This window comes from Mytilus edulis, chromosome 1, assembly GCF_963676685.1.
Source record: "Mytilus edulis chromosome 1, xbMytEdul2.2, whole genome shotgun sequence".
Lineage (NCBI taxonomy): Eukaryota > Metazoa > Mollusca > Bivalvia > Mytilida > Mytilidae > Mytilus > Mytilus edulis.
Window position 1 is genome coordinate 59,475,871 of NC_092344.1, and position 18,040 is coordinate 59,493,910.

The 18,040-nt window shown below is 30.4% G+C and overlaps 2 protein-coding genes across 6 annotated transcripts in view; both read left to right on the plus strand.

The window, feature by feature from the left end:
- Positions 1-18,040, plus strand: part of LOC139514487 (general transcription factor 3C polypeptide 1-like) — a 227,791-nt gene that overhangs the window by 136,548 nt on the left and 73,203 nt on the right. The gene's annotated exons all lie outside the window — the stretch shown is intronic.
- The window catches only part of LOC139514544 (FMRFamide receptor-like), a 136,759-nt gene that overhangs the window by 78,902 nt on the left and 39,817 nt on the right, over positions 1-18,040 (plus strand). For 2 of the 5 annotated variants that reach the window (XM_071303934.1, XM_071303952.1), the window contains exon 6: positions 1,609-1,633. The exons of 2 other annotated variants lie outside the window; for them this stretch is intronic. The gene's annotated coding sequence lies outside the window, so the exon portion shown is untranslated. Of the gene's footprint in view, positions 1-1,343; positions 1,634-18,040 lie in introns of those variants that run through there. One more of the 5 variants, XM_071303942.1, reaches the window with a different exon arrangement.

An 18,040-nucleotide genomic window follows, 5' to 3' on the forward strand; every position in this document is an offset into this window, starting at 1 on the left:
AAACTGTTCAGCAAAGTCAGATCTACAAATAAGTAAACATGACCAAAATTGTCAGTTGACCCGTTAACCCTTTCCTCCATGGATATTTTTTTCTTACATACTTGATTTGCATAGGATTTTTTCAATAAAAAAAAATCATCAGGTTTAAAGTATTAATGCATTGTGAAAATGAATATTTCATCAATGAAAATCAAATCAGGTATTCTCATGAATATCCTTTTTATATTGGATACAATTTTTTAAGTCTGTTGCAGACATTTTGTAGTCAAAGCCTTTCAACTGAGGTCCTACATAGGCGTCAAAAGAAGTCATTATGGAGTAAAGGGGGTGGTGTCAAAAAGCGTCATTATGGAGGAAAGGGTTAAGGAGTTATTGCCCTTGATAGTCAATTTTTAACCATTTTTCAAAAATTTTAGTGATATTTTAACTTTTACAAAATGTAATCCTTAGAAACTTCTGAGCCAAGTTCATTATAGATAGAGAAAATTGTAAACAGCAAGAATGTTCAGTAAAGTGAGATTGACATCATCATCACCAAAACACAATTTTATCATGAATTCTATTCTTATCTATAATTTATGTCCTTTGTTTAATATGCTGCTTGCACATAGACCAAGGTGAGCGACACAGGCTCTTTAGAGCCTCTAGTTTGTGTTTTTGAGCAAAAACTAAAGGAGATGAGAGAATCTAAACAGAAAACAGATTTCTATTCTCGTCTACAATGTGGGAGAGTGTCCTTTGTTGAATATGGACATATACAAATGTGAGCCACACTGTCTCTTTAGGGCCTCTAGTTTTTATATTAAAACTTGTTCCTTTTGAAGTGTTATTTTAAAATATTTGAAAATTTAGGGTTTTTGAACATGATTTAACTGTTTAATGAACATGGAAATAAGAAAGTGCAATTATGGTGCCCTCAATATATTTTTAGACACATTATCTTGTATATTTCTTTTTTAATGTATGTTTTTATACAAGAAAAGAAAAGTAATAACAAGTTATTTTTGTTTTGTGGTTGTCTTGATATACTATTACAAATAATAAATTATTTTTGTTTTTGTATTGTTGTTTACTTAAATAAAAAAAACAAGTATGATGTATTGAGGAAAACTTTAATCAATTAACACTATAATCAAATTTAATCACAAATTGGAGATCTGAAGGTGTAGATTCTTCAGATCACCAAAAAGAAAGTTATAAATGTGTTAGTTTTTTTTAGTTATCAAGAAGAACAGTTTTTAGTTGGTTGTAAATAAATAAAGATGAATTTTTTTGGGTCAATAATGAAGATTGATTGATTGTTGGTTGCTTAACGTCCAGTGGCAAATATTTCATGCATATTTAGGACGATCAATAATGAAGAATAGAAAGGAGTAATAAATATAAGACATACACTCAGGAGATTTTTTCATCTGTGTGTCTATTGGATTGTTTACTGAGTTGATCAGCAAAGATTTTCCTTCATTTATCAAGCATCTGTTAGGTAATGGAAGATCATTATATTCAATAATAGGAACTGCGCTTTAGATAGGGAGTTTGTCCAACCAGAAAGTTAGGCTCAATTGAATTACCGGGACTTTGCAAATTTATTTTCATCTTCTTTCACAGGTAAATAAACTTTCTTGACTGACAGGTATGTTAAAATTACTTTTTTTATGTTTTGCTTTAGGTTACATCTAATTAATTGTATGAATTATTAAATTATTTGTTTGTGATTGTTTTATAATGCGTTAATGATAATTTTAATTAATGTGTAGCATCAAAATAACTATTTTAAACAAAAGCTGCAGGCAAAGCTGATATAAAAAAAGGTTCAAATCCAATTTCAGTGATAATTATAGTTTGTTTCATCATAAAACGGAAGCATACTGTAAATAATGAAATTTTTGTGTTTATATGATCACCATTTTTGAAGACTGAACATAAATGTGAGATTATTTATTGCGATTTCAGAAAAGGTTTAATTAGATATATGTATTGGATACTAGAATGTGAATTCTTTTTATACTGATACTCATCAAGATACATTATTTGCATTAATAAAAACAGCACACTTAAATTTCGGGATTTACAGTAAGTTTTGTTTTCCAACTTTCTCTGTGTGTATTTATTTATTTTTTTAGACTTTTTTCTACTTTCGTCAAAAAATTGCTGAAAGGTGGAATTAATGTATACTATTTTTCTATTACAAATTATTAAAGAATTCAAAAAAATCATTCATAGTAATATAAATTTTGATAGACATTTCTTTTCTGTCAACGTATGCTTTCCGTTAATCATGTCCGCCCATATAAATGTTATGAAGATACTGTGTGAAATTTAAATGTGATTTTAGAATGAAAATGTTTAATTGTTACATTTAATAAACTGCTACTTTTTTTTAAAAGCTACATGATAGTGTTATTTTAAATCAATTAATATTTTAAAAAACTAGTATACTTTATATGATCCTGACTTTACACACCAGTGCCCCTTTATTTTTCAATTAAATACATGTTCTAGTAAAGTATAAAGGCAAAACTATAATTCAAGCATTACTAATTAAACACTCTACTCAACAGTGAAAATTCTGTTCTTTTTAAAGAAAAAAAAAGTTAAAAACAGACCAACTATGACGAAAAGGAAAAAGATGCACACACATCAGTCCACACAAATAAGAGTCAGCAGTTTCAGCCCCTTAATGATAATTCTCTTTCCATAATCTCATTTACACTCAGGACTGTGAAGTTATGGAAACACTTGCTGCTTTTACCAACTTAATTTAATGTCATCTAACCTATATCCAACCATAACATATACTCTGTTTTGAAATCAGTATTTGGTATTTGACTTTTTCTACGATAATTTGGTTTAGTGTTATATATTAATTTAATATTATATCTGTGTTTTTTTTAGAAAAAATACAAACAAATCAGTGTAATATTATTACAAATGCAAAGGAGTAGCTTCGGAAAGGGCCAATTTTGGCCTAAAATTTCATGTTTATCTGACGAAAGATTTTGGACTTTTCAAACAATTAAGTGTCTACTTTAGTAGATTCAATAGTTGATGTGAAAGATTTGATCTGCTTAAGTCATTTAAGACACTCAAATTCAAGCTTAAATATCAAAAACCTATCAAATATGCCATAATACGTCACTTTTCAGATGTTTTTTCTCAAAAATGAAAGGCTGCATCCATGTTCACCCTCAACCTTTATATATGTTATGTATAATCATGAAATACAACTTACATTTAAATATTAAGAATGAACACAAATGGGACACTTCACTTTCAGACGAAAACTGTCTAAAAATTAACTAAAATTCCACAATTGTGACGATTTCAGTAATTTAGCATGACTTAATGATGCTAGTACCCGATACATGTGCATTGTATTTTCAAAAACAGTCCATATTTATGTAACAGAAGTATTCTACTTTCCAAAAAATAGCTAAATGTTTTCATTTTAATAATTTCATAAAACTGCTATATTTTGGGGCCAAAAAAGGGGTCTTACTGAACCTTCCTACTCCTTTGTCCAATTGCTTAGAATATCTGGTTGGCATAGACAATTTTGTATTGTCCCTCAGACTCACTTATGGTGATATCTTAATAACTGATAGATAAGTGTTACTATGACTCATAGCAATTTATTGAACAGTTAAGTTGGTGTTATGGTCCTGTTGTAAATTTAGTTATCAGTCCCTTCACGAAGTTGAAGTCTTTAAGGAGGTAATTATTACATTTGTAAATGGGTCTATGACAGTTGTTATCCATTCGTTTGATGTGTTTGAACTTTTGATTTGGCCATTTGATTGGGGACTTTCCTTTTTTGAATTTTCCTCGGAGTTCAGTATTTTTGTGATTTTACTTTTCACCTTTTTGGAAAAAAATTTATTTGGCAAGATATCTGAGACAGTCTCAAAAACACTTTGTAAAATTACTTCAGGTTTCAATTGTGAAAGTGACTGTAGTATCCCAAGTTTTTATTCCTGGAAGAAAATTATTTTAGCACACTAGTAAGTTGTTGCTAATTGCCATGTAAAAACTTGGTTGTTATCAATAAATGCAAGTAGCGTAATACCCTCAGAAATATTGACTTACAATATATGAAGAATTCAATGTGAATATGAATAAAAGAAGATGTGGTTTATACATCTACATCAATAAAGGAATAAATCAAGAAATAGAAAGACATCTACAGATCAACATAAGTTTTTTTAACAACAGATGCAAGGTTTACATGTATATCAGACAGGATTTACCTGACCTTTACCTCATTTCATAGATCAGCGCTGAAGGTTAAGTTTTCATATAGTCAAGTTAGCATCTCAGATACTGTAAGCAATATTTCAAGTACATTTGGTGTATGGAATGTGAAGTGTGCATGTTTGACTGGAAGGTTTCATCTTTGGTTTGATGTAAGTCTAAATTAGGTCCACTGTATTTAATGTATAAAGTGATTGTAAGGTGTACTAGAACACACCCGTGATATCGCGGGTCCACAACTGAATTAAAGTATATAACTATGCGTATGCCTTATTTTAGTGTTGGTAATTTGTCATCTGATAAAGTCATGACGATTATAAGATGCACAGTTTTCTCTGCTTTCAAAATCTTTCTGTTTGAACCCGTCGACCTGGAACCTATCAATTATTGGTAATATTAGTAATTTTGGAAAACAAAAGGGCCTGAAAGTGGAGTATTTTTTACTCAACAGTATACAGCAAAATTCTAAATATACCGTTTGGTGGTGCGCCTGTCAGATGCGGAACGTACAGATAAGGTAATAGGTAGCAGGTGAATATACTATAGGTATCGGTGTCGGACTCAATCAAATTGGACCTCGTTATTTTAGTATTATAGACGTATGCCTTATTTTAGTATTGGTATTGTCATCTGATAAAGTCATGCCGATTATAAGATGCACAGTTTTCTCTGCTTTCAAAATCTTTCTGTTTGAACCCGTCGACCTGGAACCTATCAATTATTGGTAATATTAATAATTTGGAAAACAAAAGGGCCTGAAATGGAGTATTTTTTAAATACACCGTTTGGTGGTGCGAATTTCAGATGCGGAACGTACAGATAAGGTAATAGGTAACAGGTGAATATACTATTGGTATCGGTGTCGGACTCGACCCAGAACTTCTTAATTATTGGCAATATTAATTACGTTGAAAACAAAGGGGCCTGGAGTGGTGTAATTTTTAATCAACACCATTGTACTATATTATTTATATATAAAGTTGAATTCTTTGATTCATCGTTTTTACGTGATGACGGCTGACAAATTGGACCTTGTTATTTTAGTATTATAGATATGTCTCTGGCAGGGTTCATATGACCTTATTTGCATAGATGATTGATCATGTAAAGTTATGTGGTACTTGCAGTTCAACCTTCATTACACACTTTCAACATCAATTTTATTCAATACAAGAAAAGCAGACAACCCTTTTCATTGTGTGCACTCTTCTTACATGTTGTTTTTATATATGATGTGCTAATAACACCAGTGGTGGCCCTGAGGTTAGAGGAGATTTGCACTCACATGTACATTTATCCCTGTCTCATTCTGTATTGCAAATCAGGCGCCTGTAATTCTGTTGTTGTTATTCGGGGCTGTTTGTCTTATTAGTATTTGTTTTGATTGTTTTTTGTCATAAAAGGCTAATGGTTTTCAGTTTACCGGTAATTTTTTTCATGCCTATTTATATAGCAGACTATAGAGGATGGTTTTTGACCATTGTTGAGGTCGTATGTTGACCTATAGTTGCTCATATGCATATAATTTGGTCTGGTGGATAGTTATGTAATTTTCAATCATACCATATCTCCTTATTTTTATATTCATAAGCTCATTTTATTACGATTCTTAAATGTTATGAAACTAGACAAATAGCTGCAACCTTGGATGTAGCTTGAAATAGCTTAGCTATGTAGATTAGGATATTCATTTGTGGATAGATAAAAGGAGGAAAATCTCAAAAGACCCATTGCCTTGAAATGAACTAAACAGCTAAGCCATAAATGGAAGTATTAGTTCAGACTTTTAACTGTCCTTTGGCGACATTACACATGACTCTGTATGATTTTAATGTTTTTCATCTCAGATTTGTCCATCTTTTGATGCTAACAAATAGATTCAATGAACTTCTGGACAAAATTGGAATTCAAAGTATAGATCAAAAGCTTAATTTTCATTGATCTTCAATTAATTTGACAACCAATTGCAATGTTTGCCATATATAGAGAAAAATGTTTTAGAGGTTCATGCTTTTGTCATGTATATTAATGTTAGATTAATTCTAAATAAAAAAAGGAATTACTCAGAAAAATTAAGCTAAAAGGAAAAAAGTTCTAGACCAAGGGGAGTATGACAACAAGTTACTAGATTCTATAAATAAGAATTCAGGATTCAGAGAATATATGTAAAATGATTTTAATTGATTAATAGGCTGACCTTAAAACTAGAGAAGGGAACTGTTACAGTGAGTGAATTTAAGCTTAAAAACAAACTTTCTGCCTTTCATATAAAGCTGAGAGAACTCTTACATGTAGAGAAAATGAAAAGTATCCAACAACAATGTTTCAGCATTCTTTTACATTTTATGTTTAAACTTCAGCACTGTGTATCATTGTACAGCGGATATAGTTACTAACCAAGCGGGCGTGAGCGATTTTTATCTTACATGATTACGAAAAATCTGTTTTGTTCACATAATATTAATGTGTACTTCAGTCTTTTAAAACATAATTGCTGTTTTAAGAAATGATTTGGTCGTAGGTTGATGATTAGAGATGTCTCATTATGTTCCCAAAACAAGAGGGATTACTAAAAGCATGTGCAAATACTTGTAAAAGAAGTTGGCCCTCGTCTCATCCGATATAATTCTATATATATTGCAACTCTTTTTCTGATAGAAGGCCAATGTATGTGTGTAATAAGTAAAGCTGTATCAATAATTGGCATTGAAATAGCTGTTTCAATAATTGGCATTGAAATCTTTCATACATATGTTATTTTTCGATATTTTATCCCTAAAGAAGCGTTGTGACTACGGTGTTTAGCTGACCACATAAACCTTATGTACGGTGCATAGTTAAGTTGTTGTACACCGTACACAAAAACTTTATTTTCATACTCGTTTATTGCCCAAAAAGTTTCAAAGAATGAGTAATCACAGGTAGGTTTATGATTGGTAACTATTAATTTTGCCCTGTATCATGTGTATAATAGGTTTCATTCGGATAAAACATGTAAATGTCTCAACAACTGTATCGAAATTGAAAGTTGGTGTTGACATTCACAACTATTTGCGCATGTACAAGTTCTTATTAGAATATCAAAGTTGTTTTATGAATAGGAAAAAATCGATGCGAAAATTATTTGGGAGCAGGAATTTCAAGTGTTGAGAAATGTACATTGAATATTGATAATTAAAGCAAAACAAAGATTTTCGTTACCATGTAAGGTCAAAATCGATTATGTCCGCTTGGTTATAGCACCTATATCCGGTGTACTGATGATACACAAGTTCAGGTATGCTCATAAATTTGTGATTATTTGGAACACGTATTATTTGAACTGGTATTCATTATGGTAATGTTCAGATTCTCTTTTAGATTGTGTGCTCTCAAAAGATTAAAACAGCCAAATAACAGTTATTAGTTTTAGACAATTTTTTGTTTAAGTATCAATTTACTAAACTCGACTTAATAAGTTTTGTCCTCAAAGTTCAACCAGTACAAATTTAATACATATCATAAGATTTCAACCAATTTTAAATTCATAGTGTAATTTCTTGTTGAATGAACTTGAATGCATTTTTGCTTCATTCAACACTAGCACATTATAGATACATATTTAAATTTATAAAGTTCAGCTGTTTATAAAGACAAATATTATACTCATACATGTATTGTATAACCACAAGTAATTTTGATACTTTCATTAAAGCCTTTATACAGTGCTTAGGGTTAAGTGATGTACATAATAAAAGTGCATTGCTGTTTGCATAGTAGTTTATGAGTAATGGATAACCTGTTTAATAGCAATATAAACCACTTGAATCAGTGCTTCAGAGTGAATTGTTTCTATTTCTAGGATTAGAACTGTTTACTGGGGAAATGTTTATTTGTGAGAATTAAGTGTTTGCTTGGGTTGATTGTGGATTTATTTCATAACTCTATGTCTGTCAGTTAATTCAATCATATTTGACTTGAAATCTTATCACAGGCAATGAATTCAATTTCCAGCTATTGTCAGGAATTGATTCTGGAGATGTTTTGTTTACTCTGGTCTTGTATATGTTTTTATTGCAGAGATTTTCATATTAGTTATTAGATATTGATCCATATAAATGGGAACTTTCACTACAGAAAGGTTTCATTCTTTACATGTAACTTGTTTTTATAGCTTGGATAAACTTTAATTCATTAGCAAGGATATTAAATCCATAAAGCAGAGGGCCCACAGGACAAAAAGCTAACCAAATATCTTCTCTTCGACTATTTTACTGAGTATTTAGATTTCTGCAGCCTAATTCTAGCAAGATATTATGCTTGATCTTGAAAATTTAGAACACATTTTAACCATAGTAATGTCTTCCCTTTTTTTTTTATGCCCCACCTACGATAGTAGAGGGGCATTATGTTTTCTGGTCTGTGCGTCCGTTTGTTCGTCCGTTCGTCCGTCGGTCCGTCTGTCCCGCTTCAGGTTAAAGTTTTTGGTCGAGGTAGTTTTTGATGAAGTTGAAGTCCAATCAACTTCAAACTTGGTACACATGTTCCCTATGATATGATCTTTCTAATTTTAATGCCATATTAGAGATTTTACCCCAATTTCACGGTCCACTGAACATAGAAAATGATAGTGCGAGTGGGGCATTCATGTACTGAGGACACATTCTTGGTTTTTTTGGCATGAACCCCCTGAGGGGGTTCATGCTTATATATTGGCGAGTTTTGGATGTGTCTATGGGCCACTCGATATCTCTCGGCCGGAAGTCAGGATAAAATTCTCGGAACGTCTCTAAAGTTTTCGGTCATTTATACAGGTCTTAACAGGTTGTTATCTACGTCTTTGATAGGGCCCTTGAAGGCCCTTGACGACGCAATTATATTTGTTTTAAAACGACCACTGTGCACTGTTAGTATCTGGGTCAATTATAACGTGGTATTGTCTGTTGTCTCGATAACATGTAAACTAATATAATTATGTTTGAAGATTTAACCATGGGATACTGTGTATTTCATCATACTAGACTTACAGGAGATAACATTCTGGTTAAAATATTAATATTAGATCGGAAAACAGAAAGATAATATTCTTATCAAAAGTATTTAATTCAATCGGAATCAAACAAATATATACAAAATAAATACTGTATTTATGTTTCTGGAGAAACTAACAATGATTGAAATCAGAATATTTTCAGAGTTGCAATTAAAGTATTTTATATGACAACGTCAAGATACTCTGCTTTGGTATTTTTAAATATTCATTTGTAAAGAAACATAAATAAATTCTTGCATCCTACAAAACAAAATGTGTATAAACAATCATCATTATATTTCTACATTAATTATTTCATACCATTTTAGTTTTTATGTTTTATGAGTAATTATTATTTATTTTTTTGTATTGTAATATATCCATAAAACGGAAAGTAAGATCAATTTATTAAATATTTAAATTTTAAACGGTCGTGAAAAAAATACTTGTGTGTTGTCAATTCATAAAGCATAATTTCAAATCTTTGCAGCTCACAACAACCGTACAAATAATTTACAATAATTACAACAAAATTTAACTACAACCCCATTGTTGATTATTTTATACTGTTAGTATGGATTTAGAAGTCTTTGCTTATATTTTGTATAGTAATATATTCACATAGTGGAATGTTAGAATTTAAAATAGATTCATTCGATAAATAAAAAGTCCATCCGTAAATACTTGACGTTCGTGTTTATTGCATGATATTATATATATTCAAAGGAATTTGAAAAAATTACTAACAGGAACGGTAGTTTATTATAAAATTTTAATTCAATTTTTGTTTGTTTGTTTTAATAGTTTAACCTTATAGCATCTAAATATTTGTACTATGGTACGGTTTTGAAAATTGTATTAATTGTGTTGACCAACTATCCTACACGTCTTGATTCATTCACATTATAGATCACATTTCAAAAGCACACTATATATATCGGTTTGCGTTCTCAAAAATTCCAGATAAAATGTCAATTAATCCGGAGTCAAAACATTTAATGTAGGCCGTTTGACATTCGATTTCAACTATTAGATTAAGATATGTGATGATGCAAATGCGTATTCTTTTCCCGAGTATCAGTGATATGCTTTCTATTTACTATTTCGTGCGCTAAAATACTATTTGCACGCAATACTATTAAATTCATTCGTGGAAGCTTATTTTCGTTTTTGTTATCTAAATTCAGGACACGGCAGAAAAAGCTTTACATGTGACTTTCAAGCACGGTCATGCTAACGGTATTCTGACCTTGAGTTGTTTCTCTTTTGTTTCTTTTTTGGGTCACTGTCCTATTATAAACTTTGACCTTTTCAAAAAGCTGAGGATTGTCTACCCAAGGAATAGATTTCTTAACTTTGTAATGTATTTAGCATTTTAATTTTTTTCTTTCGAGCGTCACTGATGCTTTTTTTGTAGACTTAACTCGTGTCTGGCGTTTTTTACAATACATACCTTTTTATATAATTTGGTTATTTTGAAAGTGTGTACAGATATTCATAAACTTCTGAATTAAGAAATTCTTTGGCAAAACTAAGTTTCTCTGTATAATGTTTGAATTGATTTAAGTAAAATCAGAAAATTCTTAAAATTTGAGATGTTTTATGACACCAAAATAAGTCTCTTCATAAGAGGTTCCAATCAATTGCATGCCACAGGTTTAACCGCATACAACATCTACCATGAGTAAAGACAGCTTCAAATACGAGTTGAGAATATAAAGGCATTCATTTAGGAAACAAAATATAAAGATATGATAGATAAAATAAGTCCTTACAGAAATCCAGATTATAAAGCAAACTGAGTGCATAAATTTATATTGCGATAGGTTTGTGCAATTTGCATAAGTCATCCGGTTAGTAGAAATTAGGATTTGCCAATGGGTTATAATCGGATAAAATATGTACATGCTCAAGTAATATATAAAATAGTCGAGCTTTTAAAATAACTATTCAAAAAGAAGCTGTAAATATATACTCCGACTGGCTTCGATTCACAGTCAATTATTTCAATTCAAAAGCAAACACAAATTCAATCCCAGATCCATGCACAAGAAAGTGATAATTTCATATCTTCTCTCAATTATAAAATGGTTAAGTATAGTGCTATAAATCTGTCATTTCATACTGATAAGGCGACCGATAATATAACTTAACTAACAGATGTTTTAAACACAAAATTGTAAAACTTTGAAATTTTTAGGAAAATGCACAGGCACATTTGGGGTAGACCCTCCCCCCTTTTTTCTAAATTTAAAAAAAAAAAAAAAGAATTTGGAAATATTCTTTGATGTATCCTGCCTTTCAAGATTTATTTGAAAACTAATTATTTTTATATATGGTTTTTAAATTATTTTAATCTTGCAATTTATTGAAAAAAATAAATTTTGTAAAATATCAAAATCACATATATATATAATGAAGAAAAAAAAAACTTTTCTTTTTATGGTATTGTGTATTTCATTATTATTCCTTCTTGCAACAATTGTCACCTATCGATTGAGAGAGAAACCATGTGGTGTCTGTGAACTTACATAATATAATTGATGTGACAGTTTAATTTGAAAATATGGTGTTTTCTAAGTGGTGCAGGAGATAAGTTCACTTTTCATTCAACATCATTTTGATGCAAATTCTTGGGCTTAGTTCATAGACTGAATTCAGTAACAATCTTTTGGTGACCCGGCAGTCAACGGTCTTAGGTTCATGTATTGCTTTTCTTTTTTTTTAAGAAAGCAACTTGTTTTTTTAATTAACTAAAAGGCAGGAACATTGACTAAGTAAATTTATTTTTATTCACTATAACTAGGCTGTTTAATTTTACTTAGAATCAGATTAATATTAGGACAAATCCAAATTAAAGCTTGCAATACAGTTTTCACTAGTATCACCATGATTCTTAATATTAAAGATTTGAGCATTTTCACTATAATTAAATGAGCCATAACAGTAAAATAGTTAAATGATTTTGATTTTAAATATAATTTCACACAGCCTACATGAATGCAATGAAAGGAGAATTCTCCTGAAATGATTGATGAGCTGTTGATTATAATGTAATTGTTAGTTTTATTTATGGATTTAATAAACATATTACATGTAGTTACAAGATTTTTATATGATAACTACATGCTTTGGTGGTCCATCTTCAAAGAATATCTTGATTAAAAGATAAATAAATCATTTAAATTATGGTAGGTACATGATTATGAGTCGATTATCATTGAATCCTTGAGATGCTAGATTTATCCTATAGACATATTATCAGCTTTTGAAAATATCTTGAATAATGTAAAAACAAAAAAGAAAGGATTATGGTTGTGTAGAAAAAGTTCACATGCGAATGGTCCTTCAGACTTTAAAAACATAATTTTTACCATGAAAATATTGTCATAATAGGATTTAGGGATCAGATTTGGACTTAATTTCTAGAATAAAAGTGGATATCTGTGTATTTTAATACATATAAAATTGGTAGATATTTTAAGGCCACACTATCTTCTTATACAGTATTTTCTATTGTTATAAGCTATTGTACTCGCTCTCAATTCTTTTCTATTATATAAGGTTATATCTAGTTCATTGTTGACAGTATTTACTGATATTAACTGCTGTTGCCAGTTTTAAGCATAAATATATAAAAAAAAAAGCAAGGGGTATTGAGTAAGTTAATGGTAGATTTGAAATGGAACAGAGCTTCTGCAGTCATAATTAGCCACTTTTTAAACTATAAATCCTTTTATAAATTATATTTATCATTGTCTGCATTTGCTTATTATTTAATTGGAAGCTACGAACAATTTGTAGTGGATGTCAAAAGGTTGTCTTTTATTACATACATTTTGATACTTTTTTATGTGATCAGTTTAATCATTTTATTAAAACTAATGTTCCAATGTTCACAGTTGGCCATATATTTACCATTTTAGCTCACCTAGCCCAAAGACAGTTAAACATAGAACCCTATAGAAAATACATACAAATGTCTTCTTTTAGAGAACCACTGAATGGAATGGAACCAAACATAGCATTTATGTTCCTTATGAGGTGCTGACCAAGTGTTGTTACTTTGTAGCTGATCCATCATCTAAGATGTCCACCAGCAGGGGACTTAGTTTAATATATGACCCTATGGGAAATACATACAAATGTCTTAATTCTTTTAGAAAACCAGTCTGCTTGAAATGAAACTAAACATGTCATAAATGTTCCTTATGAGGTGGTGATGAAGTGTTGTTACTTTGTTGCTGATTTACTGTTCAAGATGACCACCAGGATTTAAAATTAAACTATGGGGCCAATATTCTAAACCAAATTTGGCCTCAACTATTTAAGTATCTGTAATGATTTTTATCTTTTTTTATATGATTCAAAAACACAAGTAGAGTTAGGTGAGTGACACAGGCCCTTGGGAGCCCCTAGTTTATATTTCTTATATGCAAATATATATCCATCACATTAAATTTGATAATGATAGATAAAAAAATATCCAAAGTTGAAATTTCAGTATGTTTGACTTTAATTTGATGTTTTTGTGAGATTATAGGATGTATGTGTGAAAACTTGAGTTAATCTGTAGGCTTCAGATATTCTGAACCACAGTAATCATATGAAATAGCAGAAATCTGTCTTTTAAAGTAGATAAAAGTTAAACCAGGACTTCTTTTGTTGTCACCTTTACTTTGCTAAACATAGTGGACAAAGTGCCAGGTGTTCTGATGTCAGGACTCATCAGTACAATTTTGGCAAGATTTTTATGAAATATATGTCAAAGCATTCTAAACAGATATATCATGTTAAGGAGGGATATTTGCGAAAAATACCAGTTGAAAGAATGTTAAATTTCGCGAGCCGTGAGGCGAGGGAAATTCATTCTCAAGACTGGTATTTTTCGCAAATACCCCTCAAGAACATGCTATATCTGTTTAATTACACAGAATGTTAACGTTAAAAAACGCATTGATGAGCGTGACGTTACAAGTGTCCAGTCAGATAGAGTATTTTTTGGCAAATATGACGGCAGAGAGCCCGGTTAAAAAGGCATATCTTTTTTGCATATACCCCGGCGGCTTTAAAAAATGAACGATATTCATTTGATAACAGTATATTGGTGAAAAATACACTGGCTATCAACCAATAAAAACCCAGGATTCTTACATAAGGTGTAATTATATAACCAATGTCTTGACTCAAGTTGAGTTCTAATGAAAATTGAATAATGTGAGCACTCAGGCATGAAAGCCGATTAACATTACATATACTGGGATTATGAAATTATCCAATGGGTTATATCAACAATTGTCTCCCGACAAGTTCTGAAATCAGTGCTGACAACAAATTTTTAAAAGGATATGTCCCTTGGAAGTGTAAAGTCTTGAAAATTGCATTGTAATTTTTTCTCCAAGTAAATATAAGGCATGATAGCCAATGGGACAACTATCCAACAAGGTCCAAATATATGTCACTGTACTGTTGTTAGATAGATAGATAACATATGTACATGTACATCTGAAAAGTATATACAAATGTTATTAGGTACAGTTTTGTTTCTCATGCTAGATTATTTCATGCTTTTAAAAGCACTGGATTAAGGTTAACGTCTTCTCTGAGGAATTGTGCAGCATACTTACTCAACTGTTATCAAACAAAAGGTGCAATTTCATTATATTTGAGTTGAAAACCTCATTGTCATTTATTATAATTGATAAATAATCTATGGGGATTTTTTAACCTTTAAAACTTATATATGATATTATATATCTATCCTCTTTGTGTATTGATAATGCACTTTGATGTTAAAAATTATCTATTTATGCCATTCTATTCCTTGCAGTTATGGATATTAAAATGAATTAAAAAAGTCATAAAATATTTTTTAATCATCCTTCAGAGATCAGATGTAAAAGTTTTATCTTTAACTGTTGCAATTCAAGTGAATTTTCCATTTATTCATATAAAAATAACTATTACAAAACAATAAAATGGTAATAATACTTAATATATTTGCATTAAAAGTCCAATGATGAATAATAAATAAAAGTAATTAAAATTAATATACTGTTAACTACATTGTATATAAGTTTGAATATATCCCAACAAAATATTGGTCTATATAAATTACCACTGTAAAAATCATATATATGCACTTATCAGATTAATACAAATATAAATTGTAAAAGTCTTATTCACAGGGTTTACTAGATAAACAAATCTAATGTTAAATACAACTCTATGGATGTTTCTAAACTAGCTGATATTCTTATATTATTATATAAAAAAATTTAGAAAAGAAGAAAAAAGAATGCAAACATTTAGTTTAATAGATAGATTTTCAAATATTCTCATAAAGTAAAAGACCAAACACTTTTAAACTTTATTCTCCTTTTAAAAAACAATGATGATTGTGAACAAATTAAATGATCCTGAATTACATACATCAATTATCACGGGAACACCTGATGTGTTCACCTCAAAGGGAACATACAGTTTAAGGTTTTCGGTGTTCATAGACATACAGGCTGATTGTGACATCAAATCTAATGCATGGATGTAGGGAAAGTCACAGCCATACTTTCAGTGTGAGTTAAATCTTGTAAATTCATTTCAGTTTCCTGGAAAAAGGGGAGATCCTTAAGAGTAGTTTGAAATTTGATTGATTTTAACTGAAAATATTTAATGGCTTTTTAAGACCTAAAAAAAAAGAATCTTGCACAGTTTTAAGTTTCACTATAGACTGTTGAAGAATCTACATTGTTGAATTGTTTTTTAAAAAGCATTAATCAAGGTGAGCAATAAAAGCTCTCTAAATGAGCCTCTAGTTTTCAACCTTCTTTCAAAGGTGCTTGACATTTCTATATTTTTATATAGTATGAATAATAGATAATCATGAACATCACATTCAGTTTGGATGTCCAGTCAGCTGATATCTTATGATATCTACGTTCTGTCACCTTGAATGACCTTTTAACAGCTATTCTATCTGCATTGACCATCAGCTATATATGGTTACTAATTGGGAAAACCATGTGGGACCACTAGTCAAGTCAATATTTACTGACAGGAAATGGTTGTTTTTACTGGTGATTGAAGGCAGCAAAATTCTTGATCAAGTTTGATTATATTAATTGTGAGGGGGTGTTAATGAGTTCTTACGCATTATTATCACTCAGGAATGAAAAGACTAATGAAAAAACGCAGACTTAGATAGTCTTTTGTCAATGGATCTTGTATTGCTTTGACAGTTTCAGAAGTTAGGCTTAGACGTGTTGTTTCTTATGACGTAGCTGTAAGGAACTGTTAAAGTTCCTGATACCAACTGAGTAATGAGTAAAATTGGAAATCTACTTTCAAGTTTTAACATCCCTACATGATTTATTTTTTCTAACTATTCAGGTAGTTGCTATTTATTGACATTTCTTGCACACCTTTCAAATGGTTCAATAGGTCAGTTTCTGGGAAACCACTAATTAGAGTAAATAATATTTGTTAACAATACATGCAAGTTTAGTGTTTGCCATTATCTCATTTCCATTGATTTTTTTTTTTGGATCCACCTAATTAGTTTTGGCAATTGAACTCACAACTTTTCTACAGTTTATTTGTTAAATTTTGTGAACAGACAACTTTAAGAAGAACCACTTATCAGATTAAGTCAATGATCATTTTGTATGGTCACATCTAATTTTCCTGTAGATGATTGACCCTGTTCCTTCAGTGATGGTCCATTGATTTTCAATTTTTAATACAAAAAATGCCATTTGAATTTCAATATTTGCATTTGCCATTATTGTATTGAAATATTTACCCACACAAAACGATTGTTTGGATGTTAGCATGTTAGAGAATTTTCTTGTTTAGAGAAAAGAGGAACAAACATTAGGGATATTGAACAAAGATTGATATAAAAAAGATTCTTCCAGTCTATCAAGAGGAGTTTTTATACGACCGCAAATTTTTTGGTCGTATATTGGTATCACGTTGGCAGCGTCCGAAGACTTACTATAACTTTAGAATAAGTGAATAAAAATCTATAAAATTTAAACACAAGGTTTATGACCATAAAAGGAAGGTTGGGATTGATTTTGGAAGTTTTGGTCCTAACAGTTTGGGAATTAGGGGCCAAAAAGGGCCCAAATAAGCATTTTCTTGGTTTTCGCACTATAACTTTAGTTTAAGTTCATAGAAATCTATGAAATTTTGACACAAGGTTTATGACCACTAAAGGAAGGTTGGGATTGATTTTGGGAGTTTTGGTCCCAATGAATTAGGGGCCAAAAGGGTCCAAAATTAAACTTTGTTTAATTTCATCAAAAAATGAATTATTGGGGTTCTTTGATATGCCAAATCTAACCGTGTATTCAGATTCTTAATTTTTGGTCCTCACAGTTTTCAAATTGGTCTACATTAAGGTCCAAAGGGTCAAAAATTAAACTTTGTTTGATTTCAACAAAAAATGAATATATGGGGTTCTTCAATATGCTGAATCTAACCATGTATTTAGATTTTTAATATGTGGGTCCGGTTATCAAATTGGTCCACATTGAGGTCTTAAGGGTCTAAAATTGAACATTATTTGATTTCATCAAAAAATGAATTATTGGGGTTCTTTGATATGCCAAATCTAACCGTGTATTCAGATTCTTAATTTTTGGTCCTCACAGTTTTCAAATTGGTCTACATTAAGGTCCAAAGGGTCAAAAATTAAACTTTGTTTGATTTCAACAAAAATTGAATATATGGGGTTCTTCAATATGCTGAATCTAACCATGTATTTAGATTTTT